This window comes from Mirounga angustirostris, unplaced genomic scaffold, assembly GCF_029215605.1.
Source record: "Mirounga angustirostris isolate CCGP_5_RB_7025 unplaced genomic scaffold, mMirAng1.0.hap1 SCAF_4, whole genome shotgun sequence".
NCBI classification, from domain to species: Eukaryota; Metazoa; Chordata; class Mammalia; order Carnivora; family Phocidae; genus Mirounga; species Mirounga angustirostris.
This window is the reverse complement of record NW_026991712.1, coordinates 39,292,735-39,311,619: the sequence shown is the minus strand read 5'-3', so window position 1 is coordinate 39,311,619 and position 18,885 is coordinate 39,292,735. Positions and strand designations below refer to the sequence as shown.

Here is an 18,885-nt window from a genome sequence, read left to right as displayed (position 1 = left end):
TTCTTTCTTTTGCTAGTTTAAATGTATGGTTGAGTCCTTTACTGATTTTTTCTTTTCAGTTATTATAATTTTCAGCTCCAGAATTTTTTTCCTGCAATTTTTATCTCTTTATTGGTATTCTTTATTTGCTAAGACATTGTCATCATACTTTTCTTTAATTCTTTAAGTATGGTTTCCTTTAGTTCCTTGAACATATTAATAAAAGCTGCTTTGAAGTCTTTTTCTCATATATCCTACAACTGAGCCCCATCAAAGGCAGTTTCTAAGGCCTGATTTTTATCCTATGTATTGGTCACACTTTTGTATTCCTTTTCATGTCTCATCATTTTTTTTTGTTGAAAACTAAACATTTAAAATAATATATTCTAGCAACTCTCGATACTGATTCTCCCTTTCCCTCTCCTGCCTGCTGAAAGTTGATGTTGTTTTTGTTGTTTGCTTTGCCCTTTATTTGTTTAATGATTTGGTTGTACTAACTCTGTGAAGTCTGTTTCTCTCACAGTGTACAGATTCTAATGTCCCTGTTTAGAGTGCTTTTTTTCCCTCCTTTTTTAACTTTTAGTATGGCTCACTAGGAGTCAGCCCTGGATCCCCATAAACTAATTATTGGTCAAAGGTTGTGCACAGATCTCATTAGTCGGTTATATTTTTCCCCTTTACTGTTAGATGTACACATGGCTAGGGGGCTGTTATTAAAACTTAAAGAGTTTATGTTTTTGCCCCAAGTTCAGCTACAGCCTAGTAACTTGGAAGTTCTTTCTACCATCAACCTTGAGAGGGTACAGCCTAGGGCATGTACATACCCTTCCAACTTGCTAGGATCCAAGTGATTTTATTCTTATCTTGTTTAACAATATTTTCCTCTGTATCAGAATAACTTATTTTTCAGATTGCATTTGGTCAGTTTGTGCGTAAGCCTCTTATGTCAGTGAAGCTTCTGCCCTTTGTTGATGGATCTGTGTGCAGCTTGGGAAGGGTTTTCAATCTGACCTATGTCCTGTTTTAATTGTTCCTGAATAGGAATATGTGCATAGCTTTTCCAGTCACCAGGGTTTACTGTGATCCCAAGAGGGCTTTTCTTGGTTGTTTCTTTTCTTGATTCTTTCTGTTAAACTTTGGATTGCTCTGCCATTTTGCTTGGTACTGGCAGTATCATGAAGCTTCTAGTGCTCCTTTAATTGTCTTCTACCAAGTTCTCCATTGTTTTCAACAACACCCTTAGGCATGGAATTCTCTGTGTTCCACTCCAAATATAGTCACTATCCTGGGTAAGAACTGCAAAGCTCTTCCTTTTGTTTGCTTGCCTCTTTGCTAGGAGAACCTTGCTACTTCCCAGGAACTAGGTCCAGTGATAATGGCCTTTTTCTCCCAGAGTGATATCCTTAGCAGGTGCTAGAAGGGGAGGATGGTAGCTCCTGGTCTTCTCAGCTTGCCTCTCCCAGCGTGGGACCTCTGCCTATGAGTAAGCTGATAGACAGAGGTGATCAGGATCCAAGTACTATTGGTGGCTATACTTAAGGTAGGATTTCTACCATATGAGTTGGGGCTGGGTAGAGGAATAGGGCCTCGGCCTTTTTGGAGTGGAGTGCCCATAATAGTGTTTTTGTAACATGGAGCTGGGGATGGGAGAAGGAAGCAGGCCACAGCCCAAATGCTATAGACTCTCATTATTCTCAGATTTAGTAGTTTTTCTTGAATGAACGTTTCTCCATTTGCTTTAGACCCTTAAGACGATTTTGAAAGACTTTAAGTGATTTTTTAAAAAATGATTTTTCTCAGTTAAATGTTTTGTAGAGGACAGATCTGCGAAGTTTTCCACTCCACCATTCTGGAAGTAACACTGGGATAGTCTGTTTTGATTTCTCTGAGGCTGCATGAATAGGTGACCTCTGAGGTTTTAGGGGAACCCCTCAGCTTGGATTCTATAGTGTCAACCGGGAGTTTTGTTTAGTTGCCTCTGTTATGCAATAACCTGTGTTAGGCACCAGATTATGTATAACTTCTTCTTCCTTTTTAAGTCTTTCCAACTATCTTAAAAGGTCTAGCTTTTTTTTCTACAGATGAGAAAACCAGACTCCAAGAGGTGAGATAGTTTGCCTATGGTCATACAACCAGTGAGAGGCCAACTGTCAAACTCCAGAGTCTGTGCTTTTAGTTGTTAGACTATATTGCCTCACATACAGATACTTTAACGTTATTTTCATTTATATAAGGTTTCCCTTTTTAGCCATCTGACTGAAACAGATCTGTCTCAAAAGCTGCTGATACCCCTACTGTGGCAGCAGAATATATTGGTGTCTGCACCTTCTTTTTGGACATGTTTTCTCATTCCTCTTTCTTTCTTATCCTCATTTCTCATTCTGTGGCTGGGCCTGATCTTCCTTGGCTATCTGCCTGGTATTGAAAACTAAGCCAAGTTACTGATTGCTCCTGGGGCCTTCAAAACCCAGGGAAAGTGATTTTCCTCACTAGAATCTATTGTAGTGTTCCAAGACTCACTTTCACCCCACGCCTTATTCCATGGGGCTCAGAGTAGATAAACAGTTGTCTGGCAACTGGGCTATTTTGAGCTCTGAGGACACTGGAGAGTTAGACTGAACCAGGTATGGAAAAATTCCCACAGGAGATAGTGTGAAGTCAACATAAAGGGACCTCCATTTGCAGGTAGTGTGGTGCAGAACTCATCTCTTAGGAAACCCATGTTGTGTCCTTGGTTTAGCCACCTACTAGTTGTGTGACCTTGGTCCAGTCTTTTAATCTCTATGGACTTTAATTTTGTCACCTGTAAAATGAGAGATGGCTGACATTTGAATCTGTAAGTTCTCTTCCAGATTGAAAAGGTTGTGATTTTTATGAGAATCCACAAGGGATCAGTGAAGCTAAAGTTCATGAGAGCAGGGGTTCTCCAGGCATATGCTATGGAACAGATTCCTTATATAACCAGAGTTGATTTTTTTTAACCATCCAATTCCAGAGTTTAGTATTACAGTGTTTGTTAGTTTATTTGCGTTTCAGGGTTAGGGCTCTCTGAGTTATCTATGGAGAATTGGAAGAAGACAGATGCAAGTTGGCCAAGTAAGATGAAGATGCTGAGCAAAACTTAGAAGTAAGACAGGGCAAAAGTATAATTTCAAATCAACCCTGAGATAGCATAGCAGACATAAGATTTAAATGGACTGGGTGAAAGAATGAGAACCAGCAGACAAATCCAAGAAAGGCTGATAAATGGGCAAGAAAGAGGAATTTGGGCAGAGTGTTGTTAACCCTTCCTCAGTAGACATAACTTGGTAGGTCTTATTATATAGTCTCTGAACCCCAAACAGCAGATCATTGAGTACTTATTAGTCCTCTATGGAGACTGGCATCTCTATAGAGGTATTGGGCTTTCCCAAAATATTTTTTTGTTGCAAATTGTATTGGGAGCTCCTGGGAGTTCTGAAAAGCTGGACTGAATCTTATCCATCTCTCTGTCCTCAGCACCATACTTAGTGCTTATTAGCTGTTCATTCAATGTTTGAGGAACAGTGAATTATTTTAGGTAGGTCTTTCCTTAGAATGTTAGTCGCTTGTAATAATAAAAAAATAGTGGTTCCTTCTGCCTATTGATGATGTTGTTGACCCATCATAATTTGCTTAGATTTTTCTGATTATAAAATCAGTACTTGCTCATTGTAGGAAACATGTACATAAATATAAAAGTAGTAAAAGTTGTCTGTGATCGGGGCGCCTGGGTGGCTCAGTCGTTAAGCGTCTGCCTTCGGCTCAGGTCATGATCCCAGGGTCCTGGGATCGAGCCCCGCATCGGGCTCCCTGCTCCGCGGGAAGCCTGCTTCTCCCTCTCCCACTCCCCCTGCTTGTGTTCCCTCTCTCGCTGTGTCTCTCTCTGTCAAATAAATAAATAAAATCTTTAAAAAAAAAAAATTGTCTGTGATCTTTTCTACCAGAATCATTGCTAACATTTTAATTTTTCTCTCTAATTTTTCCATATGCATATATACTTTTGTTTTATTTTATTTATTTTTTAAAAAGATTTATTTATTTATGTTAGAGAGAGAGAGTGTGTCTTTGTGCACATGTGAGCAAGAGGGGGCAGAGGGAGAGGGAGAGGAAGAGATCTCAAGCAGACTCCCTGATGAGCACGGAACTAATGCGGGCTCAGTCTCATGACCCTGAGATTGTGACCTGAGTCAAAACCAAGAGTCAGATGCTTAACCAACTGAGCCATCCAGGCACCCCATATTGTTGTTTTATAAATTTGAGATGAAACTGTATATATTTGTGTCCTTTTATGCCTATATCATGGACATTTACCACATACTAATAAATATCCTTTGGAATAAATTTTAATAGTTACAAAATACAAATATACAATAAATAACATAACCAAAACCCTCTTTTTGGAATCTTGGTTATTTCTTTCTTCCTTTTTTTCTATTGTTTCAAATAACATAGCTATACAAATCCTTTAATACAGAAGTAAGGATAGATTTTTAAAGGAGAGATTTTTATGTTTTTGATGAATATCATAAAGAGGAATGATTGGGATATTCTAGGGAGTCTTAAGAGGATGGCAAAAAATGACTTTGAAACTGCTCCTATAGATATAAAAAATGGAAATAAATTCTTAAAAGCCATTTTTTCTGTCCAAATATTTTTAATTATGTAAAATGTTAATATAATAGAATTTATATATCATTATAATATAAATTTATGATACAATGTAAATAGTATATTTAATTATTCAAAATTTTAATATAAATACTGATATTTTTAGGCTCTTGATATATTTGTTAAATTGTTTTCCAGAAAATTAACTCATCTACTCTCCTGTCAGCAGTTCATCTTTTTTTTTTTTTTTTTTAAAGATTTTATTTATTACTTGACAAAGAGAGTGGGAACACAAGCAGGGGGGTGGGAGAGGGAGAAGCAGGCTTCCTGCTGAGCGGTAAGCCCGATGTGGGACTCGATGTGGGACTCGATCCCAGGACCCTGGGATCATGACCTGAGCTGAAGGCAGACGCTTAACGACAGAGCCACCCAGGCGCCCTGTCAGCAATTTATCTTAATATCCTAATCCCTGTGCCTTCATATGCATTAGGTAATTTTTTCTAATCTTTGCCATTTTGATTGGCTTAAAATGATATTTCACTATTATTTAATTTTGTACTTCTTTCCTTATTGGTGAAACTAATATTTTCATTTATTTATTGGTTACTTGTATTTTTCTTCTTTAAATTATCTGTGAATATCCCTTGCCTACTTTTGTATTGGTACTTTAAAGATTTTCTAATTGATGTATAGGAACTCATTACATAATAAAGATTTAAATTCTTTGTTGTCACCTGATTCAAATTGATTTTTTGAAGCTGTTGAAACAATTTGTATAGATTATCTCCTTTTTCATTTCTTCTTAAGAACTTATTTATTCTCATTTTTGAAGAAGACTGGCTGTCCCTTCAGCCAGCCCTAGTTAAAAGACTGTAAAACAGCAAAATTGACTAATTTATGCTCCCTTTGCCCTATCAGAGTCCTCCAAGAAACTGAGTTCTTTAGCTCAGTCTACACAGACTTTGGAACATCAACCTCCTGGTTTGCATACTGGTGGGTGACTTGCTCTTGAAACGCTTAAGAAACTTAAGAATGCAGTCAACCCAGACTTAGATTTTAGGCTGAGTGTGCTGATTGGTACTTCTGCTGGGTCATGTCAAAGTATGTGTACCTCATGACTTCATGGAGATGATTTAGGATTGGGAGGAAGAGAGGTAGAGATAACACTACACTGGGCTTAATGTATAGAATTGACTAGCAGTTAATGTTTAGTTGTGGAACTACTCTAACTGGGTTTAAATTTAAAGCACATATGGGTATATTATAGGATTTTAAATTGTTTTCAGAATTATTGGGAAAGCTCATAATGCAGACTTGCTCATAACTTGAGCTTTTCAGGAGTGAATTTGAGAACCATTCTGTAGAACCAGGCTACCAAGACGCTATTGCTTTTCTTAGATTAAGCAATGGCTTTTATCAGAAAGTTGCTGTAGGAAATCCAGACATTACTACAATTGTGCTTGCCTCTGAAATAGTAGAAGCAGTAGAAAGAAGCCTCCACTTAATTCTGCCTTCCAGATCTTGTTCAAGCACATAAAATTGGTGACACTTAAATTACTTCTAGAACCCTAGCTGTAGGAAGAAATTTAGATTTTTAGGTTTCTAGTCTTTATATATAGAAAAACCCATTTAAAGGAAGTTGGAGGGACACCTGCGTGGCTCAGTGGATTAAGCACCTGCCTTTGGCTCAGGTCATGATTTCAGGGTTCTGGGATCGGGTTCTTTATCAGGCTCCTTGCTCAGGGGGGAGCCTGCTTCTCCCTCTGCCTGCCACTCCCCCTGCTTGTGCTCTCTCTCTCTGACAAAGAAATAAAATCTTTAAAAAAAATTTAAAAAAACTTCTTTATAAAAATTAAACAAACAAATAAATAAATAAATAAATAAATAAATAAATAAAGTTGGAATGTCTGTTGAATGCCAATTGTCCATATCTAACACGATGCTCATTTCATTATGCCTCTTTGGTAATAATATGATATGAATTTTTTTTGCATAAATAAACAAGTAAAAAAAAAGATACCCATTGATTATATGGGTATCTTAATAACATAATAACCACCAATAGCAATTTGGTCCTCAGTAGCAAATGAATTGTAGTGGCTTTAAAAGGACTAAAAAGATTATAAGGAGAGTAATTATGAAAAAATGGAGGGGGCATATATCCCTGGGCATGCTGATGGATTGAAGAGAAATGTTCTAGGCTGATTGTCAAGTTTGCCATATAAATTAAAGTGGGTTCTCTCCGTCATCTTTTCTACTGTTTCCTTTTGGATGCTTCTCTTTCCTAGGCCTCATCTTAAATGTTGGTGTTTTTCAAAGGCTTCTGCCTATAAACATTGTCTTTAAGTAATATGATCCAGTCCCATGGGTTTAGGTACCACCTATATACTTATGACTTTTAACTGTACATATATGTGCTTGATGTCTATCTGCAGTCCCAACAACTACTGGATGTTCTACAAGTCCCACAAACTCATCATCCTATCACCCTTTGTTTCTCATATTTGTTAATGATGTTATCATACACCCAGGCAGCCATGCTTGGAGCTTAAATCTAATGTCTGAGATGGTATCTTGCTTTCATGTTTTTATTCTCTGCCTGGAATGCCCATATTTAAGGATTCAGCTCAAATGCCTCTTCTATGGAGACTTCTTCTATGCTTGCTCATCCCCAAACAAGTATTGACCTCTTTCTCCCTTCTGTTTTTCCTGTACCCTATATATGCTTATATCATAAGCATTTCTCTGCTAGATAATAAGCCTCTTAGAGTTAGAGATCCCAGTTTCAGTGGTTCTCAATTGGAGGCAGTTTTGCTCCCCAGGGGAAATTTGGCAATATCTGGACACATTTTTGATAGTTGTGACTGAGACAGGGTACTGCTTCCCTTCAATGGGTAGAGGCCAGGAATATTGCCAAACATCCCATAATGTACAGAAGAGGCCTCTTTTCCCCCTCAACAAATAGTTATCCATTCCAAAGTGCCAATAGTGTTGAAGTTGAGAAACTTTGCCCTACTCCTTAGCATGATGTCTCATGCACAGAAAAGTTTCAAGAAACATTAGTTGAATGAATTAAGTCTTTCCATTTATCTTGTTCCAACATTTAGTTGGTCACCAAGTCTTAAATGACTCCTTTTTTCCATCCTCACTGTAGCATCAGAGTTCAGGACCTAACATCTCCTGACTAGTGTTATAATCATCTCCTAATTGATTCTCCTGGCCCCAGTCTCATTTTGATCCATTTCAGTACCACTGCTTCAGTTGTCTTTGTAAAATATGGATCTCAGTATATCACTCCCTTGCTTAAACTCTTTTCATTTTTCAGGGTATAGTTCAAATTCTTACAACCTTTTAAAAAGTGACCCCCAGCTATGTTTCTAGGCGTATGTCAAGTCTAGTTCCTCTTTAGCCACACACCTTATGCTTCAGCTACATGGGCCTAACTGCTCTCACCTTGACATGTTCATACCAATTTGCCTCAAAATTCTGCTTCTGGATCTCTGGCTAACCTAACCTTCGCCCTAACCCTAATCCTAACTCAACCCAACCCAACCCTTCTCTGCTTGGAGAATTCCTACTCATTTTAAAGAATCATTTAAAATGGATCTTTTCTTTAAGTCTTTCTTGAATCCAAACCTAGTAAACTTAATTGTTCTTTCATCTCTATTCTCTTAGGACTTTGCCTATAGTATGCAATAATCACAATTTATTGAAGTCAATTGTTTACATGGTCCTCTGCTGAGAAACTGTGACCTCCTCCAGGGTGAAAGCTCCATCTTACCTTGGTATCTCCTTTAGCACTAGTCTTAGTGCCTGGTATGTAATAGATGCATATTAAATACCTATTGATCTGATGTGAGAAATGTCACACATTTAAAAGAGATATTAAAAACTCATTCATACTCAAACAAGTTTCCTTTAACCCTATGTGACTTCCGTATGTCCTTTATGTCCTGTCATATCCAAATAGCAGTAAGTTTTGGTGTGCATCTAAAGTAAAGGCACATAGCAAAGAGAAAGATAAATGAACATCAATCAAATCATGATTAGGTTGTTTGCCGCAGTCTATTCTTCCTGAAAATTTAAGCAGCATGGACTGGAAAATCTGGAAAGGTGCAGTTTAAGCATATTCCAAACTCTTATTGTATTCATCTCATAGGAACTTAAAATAGCCTTCCTGCACACTCTTAGCACATCTACCAAGGGAAGACATTCCAAAGCCAATAATTTCGATCCATTTCTTAATGAGGTGTTAGCTAATTTGTGCACAAGGCCCCATCATCAGATAATTGGTTATTTGCCTCTGTCCTCTTCTTCTCCTTTGGTCTCATCAGGGAAATAGCACTTCCAGTTTTTTTTTGTTTTTTTTTGTTTTTTTCAGGGCTTAATCTTTGTCTGATATCTAATCACAGTGTGAGCAAAAGTGTTCTAGAGAGCCTGTATCCACAGGTGACTTTTGGAATTTGCAGGTATGAGATCAGCTGAAGGATCCAATTCCAAACTGTCAGAGGTTACAGATTTTCTCTCTGCACCAAGACGGGAGTAGGAATGAGGAGGAAGGGGCACAGGGACTCACATTTATTGAATGCCTTTTATACACTAGTCGTTGTACAGATTCTTTTACTTATACATTGTCTTTTGGGCTAGGTATTGTTCACATGTTACAGATGACAGGCTCTGGGAAGTTTAGCACTTTGTTTGAGATCACACAGCTAATATGTGACAGTCTGGCCCCAAGTCATGCCTTCCCAAAAGACTTTCCTCTTCACCTTGCCTCATGGTGGATATTTCTGCCCACATCTCTCAGGTACTTCTATTTTCCTCTTAGCTGTTTCCTTAAGAATGGGACTTACACATCTATCTCCTGTGTGCCTTCACACTCTCACACAAACACAACTTAAGAAGCACAAACCATAAAACAAAAACATTACTGAATTTGATTGCATCAAAATTAAGAATTTCTACAATGAAGGATACCATGATGAAAGATGACAAAATGGGAGACGATCTTAACACTGTCTAAAGTTGTTATGAGATTAATATGTATGCTATGAACTATTGGAAATCAACAATAAAAAGGCAGTAACCCTAGTAGAAAAATGGACAAAAGTTCTAACTAAACAATTTAAAGAAGAGGATCCCTAAAAGCTAACACGTATATAGAGAGAGCTCAACTCATTAGTAATCAGAACAAAGCAAACTTTAAAAAATAATGAAATAATTTTATGGCAGAGATGTAAAGTTGGTGGGGTTGTGAGGACATAGGAACCCTCATGCACTTATTGGTGGACATGGAGCACGATGCCACCCTTTTGGAGAACATACTGGTAGTATTTAGCCAACTTAAATATGTTTTTGTACTCAATGACCCAGCAATTCACTTCCTTGGTATATTTCCCAAAGAAATTGTCAGTGAGTTACCTCAGGGTGCATATATAAGGATAATTATGATAGTCTTATTTGTGGGGTAGGGTCCATCTGGAGGTCCCTCAATAGGAGAGTAGACATGTAAGATGTGGTGCCTCCCAGGGAATGTTTTACAGAAGTCAGAATCAACAGACTAATGTATGAATAGCAACATAGATGGATCTTACATACATAAAGCTGAGTAAAAATAATAAAAAATAGAATGAAATACATAATACATTTGCATACATATATAAATACAATTTTGCATGCACAGAGAATAATATTTCACATCTAATAAGAAGACATATAAACAAAAAACATCTTAGAATGGTTGTTCCCTTAGAGCATGGGGCAGAGGTGGGAATGAGGAGTGGGGTTAAAAGAGAATAAATAAGTTTTAAAAACAAGCAAATAAAAGAGATTTGCCTTGAATAGGCCAGTGATGATGGTATACTCTGAATTAAGGAGTGTAATTAACCCAGCACTCTTCATTTGATATTAAAAACAAAAATCCACTTGCTGCTTGAGGCATGAAGTTAAGGTAGGTATGTGGATAATTTGTCATTTTCTCCAGGAGAAGAGAAAGCTGGTTCTATTTTACTTTTTAAACATTATCTGGTTCCTTCTTCCCCCATGATCTTATGACATTCACTCAGATTTATGCTTATACAGTGTGAAATCTTGACTTTTTACTTAGTGTTTTTAGTTTTCATATATTTAACTTTGTCATTGTTGTTTTCTTAGTTTCAAAGCTTCTGGAGGCCGGCTGATGTTTCTTTTCGTTTGCTTTGTGAGCCTTTAGTCGGACCCTTAGATCACATTAGTGATATTCCCAATGTTTAATGTTATGAAAAATCTTCCAGGAAGAGGTTTTCTTTTGAGATTTTGAAAGTATGGACGATGTGCTCTCTAGACTTACTGCTGAAATAATGTGGGTTGATAGGACCCAGGTGTCCTTTCTTTTTTTTTTTTTTTTTAAGATTTTATTTATTTATTTGAGAGACAGAGAATGAGAGACAGAGAGCATGAGAGGGAGGAGGGTCAGAGGGAGAAGCAGACTCCCTGCCGAGCAGGGAGCCCAATGCGGGACTCGATCCCGGGACTCCAGGATCATGACCTGAGCCGAAGGCAGTCGCTTAACCGACTGAGCCACCCAGGCGCCCCTCAGGTGTCCTTTCTAATAGACATCCTTATCCAGCTCACATTTCATCCTTTTCTTTAGCAAATCTCTCTGATTCCTTTTTCCTAACAGAAACTATCACTGGTTAATCACTATAGGTTTTTGATAACTGATGTTGTGGGTGAATTTAAGAAATGTGTTCAGTAATCAGAAGGTTATAATTAGCATTGAACTTAATCATGTAGAACCAGGAAATTTAGGTATTTCTTCTTCATAGTTGGGATTCTCTATGTCTCTCCTTTTACTGTTTCTATTTGTGTCTCTGTTATTTACTCTGCTTGTCTCTCTGTCTCTTTCTCTGTACTTCTCTCTACTAACCATCTCTGTCTTTCTTTCTGTTCCCTTTATCTCACTCTCTGCACCCTGTCTCTTTCTTTGGTTTAGACTCTCTTTTTTGGCTCTTTTTGTTTTCTGCCTCCTGGCTTCTGGTTCATAGCCTCACCAACAGAGTAGTCCAGAGCTGATGTATTTGCAGCTATGTCAGATTATTGCTCTAGTTTTAACTGGAACTTCTGTCTTTTTCTTAGTCTGTAAAAATCCTCTTTGACAGCCCCATTGTAGTCTTAGAATTACAGTCCCTGAAGCAAAGTGGTGAGTACATATTTTGTACTCATAGCAGTAAAGAAAAATTTTGTGATGAATTTCACCTTGAAAATGGTTTCCTAAGAATCAGAGCCATTTTGATGGCTATTTGGGAAAATGCGTCAATAATATCAATTAATGGAGGGTACTTTAGTTTCTCCAGGGGAGCTCAAAGGCCAAAGCCTCATGGGGCTCCTTATATTCTTGATTTCCTTTGTATTGAGAAATTGCTTGGGAAATTTCCAGGAAGTTTCAGAGCTTTATATCATTAAATTGAAACATTTTTCTGAGGAAAACATTAAGAAAATTTGTCTTTTTTAGAAATAGATGGCTTAGAGGTTTTGGATCAACTACTGGTAAATGCATTAGATGCTCATGGCCTGATTGACAAAGTGGGTGATCAGTAAACCACTGGGACCAGATGACATCCACCCAATATTTCTAAAGGAAATTGAGGGTGAAATTGTCAAAATTGGTTAAATTGTATTTAACCCTTGTTAGTTGCCATTGGGCTTAAGAATTACCAGATTTTCCTTGGGACCACATTCTATAGGAATTCTCCCAAGAAGACTTGAAAAGTACATTTTGTTGGTGATCATTATATATTACATATATTTGACAAGGTAGCATATAGGGCATTTCTGAAAGGTGCTTCTAGATGACATGTTGGAGGGAAAATGATGTCTGAATAGTGGTGGAAGCCTAGGATAGGGCCAGATTGGGTTTATTGCCAGTGGGAACTACTGCACACTTACAAATAGGGGAAGTTTTGGATAAATGTTTTCCGGAACACATTCTTTTGGTTCTGTGACAAATGGATAGGAAAGAAGAAGGACCGGAGAGAATTCAGATTTGAGGGACTAATAGTTTGGAGGAGTAATGACCTCAGAAATGGACAACCAAATATTACTAAATGAAGATCAATTAAAACATTTTGGATCTGAGTGATGAGGAATGGGAGGAATCAGAGATTACAAAGCTGTCAAGTCTGGGTCTTAGAAAAACCAGAGTGATATCACAGAGAGAAAGGCTGGGGAGGGAAGGTGGCTGAAGGCAGCAGATGATAGGGTTAGTTTGAATACACCAATCTTTTGAGGTTGATTCCATAGAAAACAGTCATGTTCTCTTATGCAACATCCCCAAATGCCACAAAGTGGTAACAGTGGACCAGAGTGATCACTGATTGCACCCATGTAGCCTTTATTATTTTCCTCAGTTAAATTCTATAGACTATTGAATCCTCTGTTGATGCTGCCACAACAGTGATTCCTGTTTACTTCTCTATCAAATCACTGTACTGTGAGCATGATTCAGACACAGGATGCCTATAATCTCTGTCTCTCCAGCCCCTAAGGCAGCCTTGGCCACTTAACTGATGCTCGGTAATTGGTTACTGTATTGGCATCCACTGTATGGCCAGCACAGGGTTAGGGGCGATGATACACAGATGAATCAAACCAGGACTGCTGTAATTAAGATGGGAATAAGGAGAAGAGGGTTAGTTCTCTCTGGGGGTTGAACAAGCCTTCAGAGGGACATGACACTGAAGGATGATGGATTCCCCGAGGCTAAGAAGGGAGAAAAGGTATACTCAGGACAGGAAGGAAGACAAGCAAAGGTATGAGGATATGAATGTATAAGACGTACTTGCCCAGTGACTGGAGGAGCAGGTTCATGGTGAGAAAATGGAAAAGGATGGTGATGGGCCTGGAAAGGTACAAAGGTAGACTGGAAAGAAACTTGCGAAGGCCATCTTGCATATTCTTACATTTCTTAGGGCCAACGTTACTTCTAGGTGAGGAAAGAAGGGTAGAGGATTAGGTGGTAACCTCATTTGGCATCTCTTAGTGGAAGCGTAGAGAACTAGGAGTGAAGGGTTTTGAATTTTAATCTTTGCTACTAATTACTGTGACCAGGTCAAAGTTATAAAAATTCCCTGGGGTGAGTTTCTATGGTACTTATAAATATTATTATTAGCATAATTTGTATTTGATAGGATTTCTGAGTTTTTTTGAGTAGAATATCTAGTTTTTTGGTTTTTAAAAATCGAATAAACCAAAAAACAGTTCATGCTCTCTCGGTCGTATGGGATCAATGAAGTAATTGCCAATCTCAACTTCACAGGCAACTGTTAGCCTCATTGCCTACTAATATTCCTCTCCTCCTTTATGCTGCCATTTCATAAACTATCTCTGTCAGTCTTACTATGATCCAATAACTTTAAAGCTAATGCAGCTTTTAGTGACAGAACTAATTTGCAAAATGTGTTTTTGTTTTTATAAAACTCAGACTACCATATTGTGCTGCTCCTGAACCTTACCTTTAAAGTGCATTTTCTCTACTTAATTTGGGGGAAATTACCACAAAACACTCAGTGCTTTGTTTTCTGAGAAAGCTCTTGGTTCTCTCTCTCAGTTCATGGAATAAGACATTTGCCCTCAGACTGCATTTATGCATTAGTCTCATCTTCAAGAGCATTTATTAAACACTCATCTGTGGAAGCTGTGGATAATATATGTGTTCTGTACAAAAACCAAATAGCTAATGATGTGCAAACAGGAAGTATAAGTTTCATACAGTGTCTTAAAATAATATTTTCCTGATTAGGAAAATAATATATTTATTTTCAAATGTAGAAATTTGAAAAATAAAGAAAAGCGCAAGTAGAAAATAAAATGAAATTCATAGGAAGTTCTGTTGCCCCAAAGTAATAACTATGAACATTTTGGCCTATATGCATATTTCTTTCTATGCATTTGAATATTTATATACATTTACAAAACATTCCTCCTCTTTTTTTTTTTTTAAGGTTTATTTATTTATTTATTTATTTATTTATTTATTTATTTATTTATTTTAGAGATGGAGAGAGAGAGAGAGAGTGTGTGAGTGGAGAGAGGGACAAAGGGAGAGAGGGAAAGAGAGAGAAAGAGAGAGGGAGAGAGAGAATCCACAAGTACACTCCTCACAGAGCGCAGGGCCCAACACTGGGCTCAATCCCAGGACCCTAAGATCATGACCTGAGCGGAAACCAAGAGTCAGCCGCTTAACCGACTGAGCCCCCCCAGGCACCCCTCTCCTCTTTTTAATGAGAATATACAGCAGTTGTTCAGAACCTGACTTTGAGGGTGAATTCTGATTTAATCCATAATTGGCAATGTGACCTTTATCAAATTATTTAACATTTGAAAGGCCCTGTTTTGTTTTCTGCAAGAATGGGGATTGTAATAGTGTTCACCTTATGGGGTTAGAGTCAAGGCAAAATGAGGTAATACATTTAAAGCATTCACTGCCTGGCACATAGCATTTTGTTGTATGAGTCCTTCATTACTGGATATTCCGGTTATTTCTAATTTTTTTTCCTCTATGTAATGTTTGCTAAGCTACATGATACAGTTGGTATCATCACGTTCATTACCATTCAGTTATTAATCTGTGTGTCTTGTTCAATTACAAAAAGAATTGCTGAGACAGACTCTCACCCGTTGTAGGTTGTCCCATGTGGAAGTTTTCCCACTGATTTCTGAAACTTGGACTTCTCTTAGTTGTTCCCCTCATATCCTCGTATAGTTTTGGTTACGGTAAATGACCTTGTTTGGTTGCCATGGGAGTTTTTTCTGTCATGATGCCACTCTCTCACTTGCCCTCCACAATAGGACATGGTTGGAATGAAACCTGGCTGGACAGGGCTGGTAACAAAGCTGTACGTGACCTTCTGGGTGGGTCTAGAAGCTGGCTGGATCCTAGTCACCTCTGGTAATGGGGTCAACCATAGGATTTTATGTGAGTGGCCACCAGAGCCCTTTTAAGCAGGGCACTCATGTCTGGGGATGGAACCAAGTTGGGATTTAGGGTGCGGAGTCAGATATCACTAGCACGAGGTGGGATGGATGAGGGGGTGAGACCAGCACAGCTTTAAATGAATTTGCTGCTCTTTTAGCTGGAGCTACTGGCTTAGCAGTGTGTCTTTTTGTGCCTTGGTGATGTCTTAGAACCTCATACTCCTTCCCCCACCCCTACTTACATATTTATTGAAAATATAATAAACATGAGATAATATTTAGATTTAATAAAACTTTAAACTTTTGACTTTGGCAAAATGCTGTGGAGCTGCAGAAACTCTAAGCGCTCCCGGAGAATGAGCGGCCACTGCAGCCATGTGAGAGAGCTCTTGTGCAAGTGAGTGTAGCCCGATTCTAGGCACGTGCCTTACAGAGGCGCTCACACAGTACTTAAGGAGACAGGTACATGCGTGTTTATTGCAGTGTTGTTTGTCATAGTAAGAAATTATTATTATGGGAGAATGGGTAAATAAATTGGAGCAGGTTTATGCAATCAAATACTAGAAAGCAGTTAAAATGGATGAACCATAGTTACATATATCAGTCTGAATTACTTTAACAAGCAACACTGAATTTAAAAAAATGAGTTGAGGAAACATAGGTACTTATCATATAATTTATATGAAGTTAAAGAACATGCAAGTAATGTTTATACATTTATATGTATTGAAGGTACAAACACATGCATAGTTTGAACACCACAGATAGTAAGTGTTGTCTCTGGAGAAAAAAGAGAATGGGATGGGTAATATAAAACAGTGCACATTTGTAATCTATGGATATTTATTTAAAGAAAATAAGAACTGAAGCAAAGATGACAAAATTTTAAAATGTAAGGAGGTTGAAGGATGTTCATATTATCTCTATTTTTTATGTAATTACCATATTCATGACTTATTAAAATGGGGAAAAGGGGGCAGAGGGAGTTAATATAATAAAGAGAAATTCTTGCAATGCAAGGGAAAGTAAGTATATATTGTACTCCTGATCCCTGGTCCCTGTTCCTTTTGCCAGAGAAACTCACTCTGAACAGCTGCCCAGTGGTCTGTGGTAGAGACCTTCCTTTCCTACCTGCACAGTTAATGCTCTTTGCTCTTTTCACCAAACTATATGTATCTTGCTGATCATTCATCCAACAACTTCTGGTAATTTTGTCTCAAGAAACTTTTGCTTCATGAAGGTAAGTACAACTGTAGTTTCTTCATTTCTTCAATGCTCAATTTTGGAATCACTGATCCAGGGTACATAGGATGAGTTTTAGATTCTAAATTGTAAGGACAGATTGTGTTCAGACCCAGATCAACTTTGAAAATAAAGTATATTTTATATAAAGTTTATATTCAGATTTGAAAAGCTCTTTTCCCATTTCAGATTGTCACACAGTTGAATATATTAAGCTTGGGACCAGGCACAATGTCAGGGTGAACATATGTGAGCGATTCGCACCCCTAAAGGAAAAATGCACTTTTCATGGCCTTGGGCAAAGCAGGGATTCACATGGCTGCAGTGTGCTTTTATAAGTCACTCTGTGGAGACCATGACTGCATCTTGGGGTTGCTATTGGATCCAAATAATGTTAATTTTGTCCTTATTTGCATTCTATTCAGTTTTATCAAAATAAATGTTTGTTAGTGATTTTTAGGATGGTCGGAAAGATTGTGGCAATATAGCTATGATTTATGAAAATGGGGGAAAGCTCCTTTTAAATTACCTGAATCTTTCTTTGAGCTAAAAAAAGAAAAATAAAATTCATGAAGTAGTGAAGTGGGGCTTGATAGTTGAGCTGTAGCCGCCAGGTGCCTGGCCTGGCTCTGACAGAGTTTGCCATGGGATCACAATGAGCCTGGATACACAGAGCATGGAAAGTCCCTGATTCTTGTCATCACAGTTTGGCTTTAGCCCTCTCCCCTCAAAGATGGAGGCTTCTGGCATTTCTGATATTGTTCTCTATTCTTGTCCCTCCTTAGGGAGAGAACGCCAATGTATTTTTGCTAATATTTTCTAGAGTTGAATTTGGGAACATCACAGGACAAGCTCCTCATGCAAGGTCTGTGGGAAGAAAGGAACCCTCTTTATCAATCTAATTATAGCTCAAATACCCCCTGCACCCACCTGTTTTTCCCTTCGTGGTGGTCACAAGACGTGGAAAGGACAGTAGTTTAGAAGTTCTAGGTGGGAGTCCTTTGTCCTTATGCTTTTCTGGGGTCTCATGGTGATCAAGATCCTTAACTTCTTTGAGCCTCAGTTTCCTCATCTTCAAATGGGGCCCATAGTACCTACTCCAGAAATGGTATCTGAAACGTCTTGAGAGCCAGTTTAGCTTGGCTGTCAGCCAATCAGACAGATAACATACGCATCTGGTAAGGTTGTCCCTGACACTTACCTGCTGAGTATCAACCAGGACTATCTTACGGAGTTGCTAGAAGGGTAAATTAGGATCGTGTATGTGAACATGCTCTGAAAACTGCAAGGGCATATGCACATCTGTGTTAACGATGCCAAATTCATGAATTGGGCAGGACAGTTGAGAAGTGCTTTGGGCTGTGGGACCAAAAGAATCTTTAATGAGAATGAATAATTATTGCCCCACAGTTTCAATTTATTTAGAAATCAGTTTCTATCAAGCTAAATATATGCTTATTATAAAACCCAGCAATTCCACTCCTAGATATTTACCCAAGAGAAATGAAAACATTTGCTCACACAAAGGCTTGTATGTGAATATTTACTGTAGTTTTATTCATAATAGCTAAAAACTAGCAGCAACTTACATGTCCATCACTTGGTGAGCAGATGAGCACAGTGTGGTGCATCCCTCACTGTGCATAAACACAACATGGTGTATCCATACAGTGGAATACTATTTAGCAATACAAAAGAATGGAGGACAGATGGACAGCACAACATGGATGAATCTCCAGAGCATTCTGCCGAGTGAAAGAAGATAGACACAAAACATTGCATACCATGTGATTTCATTTATATGAAATTCTATAAAAGACAAAAGTTTAGTGATGGAAAGAAGATCACTGGTGGCCAGGGGTCAGGGATGGGAAGAAGGGATTGACTCTAAGAGGCATGAGGGAACTTTCTGAAGAGATACAAATTCCCTATAGCTTGATCGTGGTGGTGGTTACATGACTATATATATTTGTCAAAACTCATAGAATTGTGTATTGAAAACTATTTAGTTTTATTGTAAGTAAATTATGCTTCAATAAAAAGCTGATTAAAAAGTTGAAGTAGGTAAAAATAGTTTGCTTG

At 38.1% G+C, this 18,885-nt stretch overlaps 1 protein-coding gene across 4 annotated transcripts in view; it reads left to right on the top strand.

Moving 5' to 3' along the window:
• CPQ (carboxypeptidase Q) overlaps positions 1-18,885 on the top strand; it is a 458,753-nt gene that overhangs the window by 106,651 nt on the left and 333,217 nt on the right. The gene's annotated exons all lie outside the window — the stretch shown is intronic.